The sequence below is a fragment of the Anabrus simplex genome, chromosome 5, assembly GCF_040414725.1.
Source record: "Anabrus simplex isolate iqAnaSimp1 chromosome 5, ASM4041472v1, whole genome shotgun sequence".
Lineage (NCBI taxonomy): Eukaryota > Metazoa > Arthropoda > Insecta > Orthoptera > Tettigoniidae > Anabrus > Anabrus simplex.
The window spans coordinates 166,247,012-166,254,511 of record NC_090269.1 but is presented as its reverse complement, the minus strand read 5'-3'; the positions used below and the strand labels follow the sequence as shown (position 1 = coordinate 166,254,511).

Genomic DNA, 7,500 nt, shown 5'->3' with positions numbered 1-7,500 from the left:
TGTGGCCAGGCGCGGGTAAACGGCGGGAGTAACCTGGACTCTCTTAAGGTACCCGATCGCGGGTAAACGGCGGGAGTAGATGGGACTCTCTTAAGGTACGCGGGGTCTGTAATCGCTCAATGCGTAGCCCTGCCTATCTTAATGTGGCCAGGCGCGGGTAAACGGCGGGAGTAACCTGGACTCTCATAAGGTACCCGATCGCGGGTAAACGGCGGGAGTAGATGGGACTCTCTTAAGGTACGCGGGGTCTGTAATCGCTCAATGCGTAGCCCTGCCAATCTTTTTCTGGCCAGGCGCGTGTAAACGGCGGGAGTAGATGGGACTCTCTTAAGGTACCCGGCAGCTGTAATTGCTCACAGCATAGCCCTGCCTGTCTTAATGTGGCCAGGCGCGGGTAAACGGCGGGAGTAGCCTGGACTCTCTTAAGGTACCCGAGCGCGTGTAAACGGCGGGAGTAGATGGGACTCTCTTAAGGTACCCGGCAGCTGTAATCGCTCAAAGCATAGCCCTGCCTATGTTAATGTGGCCAGGCGCGGGTAAACGGCGGGAGTAGATGGGACTCTCTTAAGGTACCCGGCAGCTGTAATCGCTCACAGCATAGCCCTGCCTGTCTTAATGTGGCCAGGCGCGGGTAAACGGCGGGAGTAACCTGGACTCTCTTAAGGTACCCGATCGCGGGTAAACGGCGGGAGTAGATGGGACTCTCTTAAGGTACGCGGGGTCTGTAATCGCTCAATGCGTAGCCCTGCCTATCTTAATGTGGCCAGGCGCGGGTAAACGGCGGGAGTAGATGGGACTCTCTTAAGGTACCCGATCGCGGGTAAACGGCGGGAGTAGATGGGACTCTCTTAAGGTACGCGGGGTCTGTAATCGCTCAATGCGTAGCCCTGCCAATCTTATTCTGGCCAGGCGCGTGTAAACGGCGGGAGTAGCCTGGACTCTCTTAAGGTACCCGAGCGCGTGTAAACGGCGGGAGTAGATGGGACTCTCTTAAGGTACGCGGGGTCTGTAATCGCTCAATGCGTAGCCCTGCCTATCTTAATGTGGCCAGGCGCGGGTAAACGGCGGGAGTAGATGGGACTCTCTTAAGGTACCCGATCGCGGGTAAACGGCGGGAGTAGATGGGACTCTCTTAAGGTACGCGGGGTCTGTAATCGCTCAATGCGTAGCCCTGCCAATCTTTTTCTGGCCAGGCGCGTGTAAACGGCGGGAGTAGATGGGACTCTCTTAAGGTACCCGGCAGCTGTAATCGCTCACAGCATAGCCCTGCCTGTCTTAATGTGGCCAGGCGCGGGTAAACGGCGGGAGTAACCTGGACTCTCTTAAGGTACCCGATCGCGGGTAAACGGCGGGAGTAGATGGGACTCTCTTAAGGTACGCGGGGTCTGTAATCGCTCAATGCGTAGCCCTGCCTATCTTAATGTGGCCAGGCGCGGGTAAACGGCGGGAGTAACCTGGACTCTCTTAAGGTACCCGATCGCGGGTAAACGGCGGGAGTAGATGGGACTCTCTTAAGGTACGCGGGGTCTGTAATCGCTCAATGCGTAGCCCTGCCTATCTTAATGTGGCCAGGCGCGGGTAAACGGCGGGAGTAACCTGGACTCTCTTTAGGTACCCGATCGCGTGTATACGGCGGGAGTAGATGGGACTCTCTTAAGGTACGCGACGGCTGCAATCGCTCAAAGCGCGGTAAACAAAATACTACAACCTTCATTTCGGGTGCAAAGGTGGCCTGGCGTGGAGCTAACCACTGAGTAGCATTCGGGGCCCGGGTGTAGCTCGGTTGATCTGCAGGGACCTGAGTGGGTGAAAACGGCGGGAGTAGCCCTGCCTATCTTATCGTAGCCGTGAGTGCGTATCCGACGGGGCAATCCAATTTACCGGTAATTATAAGTGAGAGTTTTGTCATGGTGATGATTATTTTATTATTGTTGTTGTTATTATTATTATTATTATTATTATTATTATTATTATAATTATTTTTTATTATATGTATGAATTACTCGGATTCATTTATGTCATCAGTATGATTACTAAATTTATTAATAATAGTGTTTGTGGTCGTAGGCCGAGGCTTGGGTGACTGTCATTACGTGGAACGACGTCGAGAAGCTTCCGCGCCGGTCGGGCAGCTCTGACGGCCAGGGCAGCTGCCATCGCGGATAAGCTGATGGCTGGAATGGTCGGGCTGACATGCTCCGCGAGGCTGCTGGCCGGGAGGAGAGCCGCGCTGGCCGAGGAAGTATAGCTTCCGTCGTCGGCAACGTGATCGGCTGAAATGCTGCCAGCTAGGGTGAGTGAGTGAATGATTCATTATTAGTAGTCAAGATTTATTGCATGGGGAGATATTTTCAGTGTTGTGCATGGCAACAAAAACTTTAGTTAATGTGACATTCTCATGTATAATGTGTATTTCATAATTACAGGTTATAAAATTAATCTGAATGTATTTACTCGAGAAGAAAATCTCTAAAACTTAGTTTTATGCAAATTTTAAAGAGAATCCTTCGCCGCGAATTGTGCGTCGGAATTATCTTTATTATTATGATTATTATTTTGTTTTAGTTGTACTGTGATTTCCGTGGAGCAGATTGGGGAGATGCGCTTTCGGTCGAAGGGGGGGGGGGGGGGATGCTGGCGAACCGACTTATTAGGATCAAGTAAATTTATCTAAATTTGAGAATGTTTCATTTTCTCTCTTTACTGAATAAGGTAACGAACAAAAAATATAGCATTTTTGCCATTATCATCGTCATCACCGTACGAATCGCCATCAACACTGTAAATACTATCTCTGCAATGCGGAAACTGCACGCTCGCGGGATACATGAAAGGAGGAATTAAAAGACAAAACGAAGAGAAGAAGGAGAAGGGAATTTTAAGACCCGGTAATTCCTTCTTATGCTTTAATCTTCCTTAAGAAGTAGGTGTAGATAAGGAATAAGAAGGGTAAGAGAGGAGGAGGAAGGAGAACTAATGACCCTCCTGTATAGCATTCTCTTCTTGTTCTTCAGTCTTCCGTAAGGAGAAAAGAAAAGAAGATAACGAAGGAGCAGAAGGAAAGTAGAAGAGGAAGAGGAAGGACCATTTAAAAGACCATCCTCTATGTTTTCTCTTCTTCTTTTCCAATCTTTCCTGAGAAGATGTTAAGGAATAATAATCATCATAAGCAGGAGAAGAAAATGAAGAAGAAGAAGAAGAAGAAGAAGAAGAAGAGAAAACTAGGAGGAAGCAGAATTGTAAGAACTTCCTGTATATTTTTCTCTTCTTGTTCTTCAACGTTCCTCAAGTAGAAGAAGGGGAAGAAGAAGAAAAAACAATAGGAATACTTTTGGACCACCCCTCTATATTATCTCTTCTTGTTCTTCAGTCTTTGTAAAGAAGAAGGTAACGAAGAAGAAGAAGAAGAGAAAAAGACAAGGTTTAAGCAGATTTTTAAGACCCTCTTGTATATTTTCTCTTCCTCTCCAATCTTCCTAATAAGTAATATGATGATGTTGTAGAGAAAGAATAAGAAGAATAAGAAGAGAAAACGGCAAGGAGGAAGGAACGTTTTAAGACCCTCCTGTTTATTTTCTCTTCTTGTTCTCCTATCTTCCTTAAGAAGACGTTAACGGAGAAGAAGAGAAAGACAAGGTGGAAGCAGAATTTTAAGACACTCCTGTATATTTTCTCTTCTTCTTCAATCTTTCTAAAAAGTAGTATGATGATGTTAAGGAAAATGTAGAAGAAGAAGAAGAAGAAGAAGAAGAAGAAGAGATAACGACATGGAGGAATGAATGTTTTAAGACCCTCCTGTATATTTTCTCTACTTGTTCAGTCCTCCTTAAGAAGAAGAGGAAAAGAGAAATTACAAAGAATTACAAGAAGAGAAGAAGAACCATACGAACGACGATTTTTTAAACTTAGTTTAGTGCAAATTTAAAACAGAATTATTCGCCGCGAATTGTGCTTCGGAATTATCTTTATTATTATGATTATTATTTTGTTTTAGTTGTACTGTGATTTCCGTGGAGCAGACTGGGGAGATGCGCATTGGGTCGAAAGGGAGGGGGCTGGTGAACCGACTTATTAGGATCAAGTAAATATACTAAAATTTGAGAATATTTTATTTTCTCTCTTTACTGAATAAGGTAACGAACAAAAAAATAGAGCACTTTTGCCATCATCATCATCACCGTACGAATCGTCATCAACACTGTAAATACTATCCCTGCAATGCGGAAACTGCACGCTCGCGGGATACATGCTAGGAGGAATTAAAAGATAAAACGAAGAGAAGGAGAAGGGAATTTTAAGACCCGCTAAATCCTTCTTATTCTTCAATCTTCCTTAAGAAGTAGGTGTTGATAAGGAATAAGAAGAAGAGGGGTAAGAGAGGAGGAGAAAGGAGAATTTTTGACCCTCCTGTATAGCATTCTCTTCTTGTTCTTCAGTCATCCTTACAGAGAAAAGAAAAGAAAAGAAAAGAAAAGAAAAGAAAAGAAAAGAAAACTAGAGAAGTTAACGTACGATCCGAGAGATGTTTATTTGGAAGGGTGTGGGCTGTGAAATTAGGGAAATGGTGGATGATTTTAAATCTTGCTTGCTTAGTAAGCCCACCTTGTCCACTAAGCTTGGGCTATTGTCATAGCATCAACCGTCTCGACCCATGGAATGCCTATGGACTATGTCGGACCGTTACCACAATCAAAGGGGAACGGAAACAAATTCATTAATAATATTAGTAACAAAGCAGAAGAAGAAGAAGGGGAGGGGGAAGGAGAACTTTAGGACCCTTGTCACGCGACAAGGGTGCAATACATTACAGGCAATAAATACACAGAAACAAAAAAAACAAAACTTTAGACAAACAATCACTAATCTACGCCCCTTAAACTACTAACCACATACCCTTCTAATTTAGTGGCGTCACACAGGCGGATAACCATGCCATGGGCAACGCCACCGTACACTAAACAAACCATATCTACTATAAAACCACTAACTCCAGTACTCTAACTAATTTGGAGGCGCTGCAGAGGCGGTTAACCAGACCGTAAGCAGCACCACTCTTCACTACTCTAACTTGGTGTCGCAGTAGAGGCGGAAAGCCGGACCGTAAGCTGCACCACCCTTCGCTAAATCTAAAGTTATACTGCATACATCTAAAAACAAAAGCAAAAAGGAAAGCAACTGGCTGATCACGGCATCCCCTGGTAATGAGGGAACCCCTTCCACCCATGATGCCGCTATCAGCCACAGCCGTGGGTCAGATGACATACCCACCTAAACCTCTATCGCAATGTGTTCCTTCACATTCTTTGCGTGGCGAATCGCTGAGCTGGAACCCAGTCCATCATGCAATTGCCCCGTCTACTAGTCTGCGTCGTCTCATTACACATTGCCTACTCCCTGCTGTTCCACCATAACCTCGGAACTATTATTATTATTGTGACGGAGAAATCCTTGGAGCAGAAAGAGGTGAAAGAAGGTGCTGGGTGGAATGGGTCTAACTACTATACCAAAAATTAACTTAAAACTTTAACATAGGTTACATTTCTTTTAGAATCTCAAACTTAACACACTTTTCACTTGGTGAACTAATAAAGTGACAGGTACAAATAGCCATCTTGAAACAATAACTGGAAAACCCCAGATTAGGGAATTTTACAGATCGGGGCTTCAAGCTCTTAGTTTACAAATTCTGAGATACCAGATCCGGTTTACAAAATTTTGCAAACTCTCTTATGTTTAGACAATTTAAGAGCACTTTGCTCCAACAACTTCACAGCCTTCCAGAGAAGCACCTCAATATTGCAGTTGAATTTAGGAAACACGGTAAAAGAGCTTACCTGTTCTCCAACTTTAACTAATCACTTACAGCTCGCTAAGGGCAAACTTACACAACCCCTTACAATATCTGGCCTCTCCAGGCACAATTTACAATTAACAAAAGTTAGTACGCAGGGGTATCTAATAGCCAACCTACTGGACCTTTGTGGAATAAGAATAACGGGTTAAATTAATGGCCCGAACACAAAATGAATGGACGCGTATACTCCTAGATATTGAAGAATAAAATCCTAACGGGGCTCCCGGCCCAGTGATACAGGGGCTAAGCCCAATCTACTGTGGTGACTCGAATGGAGGTTAATTTAATACATTACAGGAAAGAAAAACAGTCACAAAATCGTAGTCGCCTCAAACTAAGTTGAAGGGAACTCGAGATGGTGAAGCACTCTCTATCCGCGGTTTGCAGTTGAAAACTTTATGAAATTTTACAAAAGCTGAACGAAAATTTACATTTCAGGAAAGGTTGGTTACATAATTAGAAATAAGGACCTTCCCCTCGTGTAAGTCTGCGGAGGTAGCTACAGAAAAATAAGTCTGGTGGTCATTACCTTGGCTGTTGGTCTGCTCGGTCTGTCTTAACACACACACACACACGCGCGCGCGCACACACACGTTCGCACGCACGCACGCACGCACGCACGCACACACACGCGCGCACACACACAAATGTACTTTAAAGGTTGTTGTCTTCCCTATACAGCTCTAACGGAGGATGAACGATTTATCTTGTTTGGAAAATTCGTGAACTATCTCGGAAAAACTTTTTAATTTGAAGGTGCTCATTTTTTATCCGGATGGCCGCTTGTAGGGGGTAAAGGGTTGGAAATAGATGTATGCCGTCGCGGACATTTTTGTACAGCTTTTTACGCTCTACAATTCGTACGCTTACACCTTGGGCCTAACGCTGACAGTTCAGGCAGCGTAAGCGAAGAAAGCTTTCGGTCGCGACCTTTTCCCTAATCTCTTCTTAATTACTTTCTATTTGGCATTAAATCCATCATCACGCAGTGCACCCGTCCGGATTACATCACCCTGGAATGGTTATCGTAATTTACGATACCACTTCACATCGCCATATGGGTCGCACCCGCACGCGGACTGCCCAGTTTGGTCGAAGCGGCGGCCGGGCGCTGGCGCTGTGGAGGCCATTTTGTGATCTGCCGGACCCCCTTAGTACCCTGAGATACTCGCCGCCCGATACACTGAGAGCGGCAGCTTGCCTGCCCGCGACTGCAATGCTGCGAGCCTCTGCACACCCAGTGTTCATGCTCATATGCGGCGCTCAGTAATGTTGGTAACCGCTCGCCCTTGCTCGGGCGTGAAAATGTAGCATCGTACGCCTCTCGTACGGTCCTGCCGACCTCGGCAGCGGTCGAAGTGGAGATGTGACGATGGATGGTGAAGGGACCCGATCCCTAGTGAAGGCCCGTCCGGCCGGGTGAGAGCCCGTGCTCGGCGGCCTATGAAATTTTAGTTGGCGGCCACTCGGTCGGCCAACGGAGCAAAGCAAGTCTGTGTCCCGCAGGCCGCACTCGTCGGCGGCGGGCTACGACGCTCGGTTTCGGCTCTCGAGCCAGCCAGCTCCCTGGTTGATCCTGCCAGTAGTCATATGCTTGTCTCAAAGATTAAGCCATGCATGTCTCAGTGCAAGCCAAATTAAGGTGA

At 46.1% G+C, this 7,500-nt stretch overlaps 1 non-coding gene across 1 annotated transcript in view; it reads left to right on the top strand.

The window, feature by feature from the left end:
- The first annotated feature begins 7,417 nt into the window (after positions 1 to 7,417).
- LOC137501116 (small subunit ribosomal RNA) overlaps positions 7,418 to 7,500 on the top strand; it is a 1,925-nt gene continuing 1,842 nt past the window's right edge. The window contains exon 1 of the ribosomal RNA XR_011018378.1: positions 7,418 to 7,500. This exon is cut by the window's right edge and continues 1,842 nt beyond it. This is a non-coding gene — a ribosomal RNA (small subunit ribosomal RNA).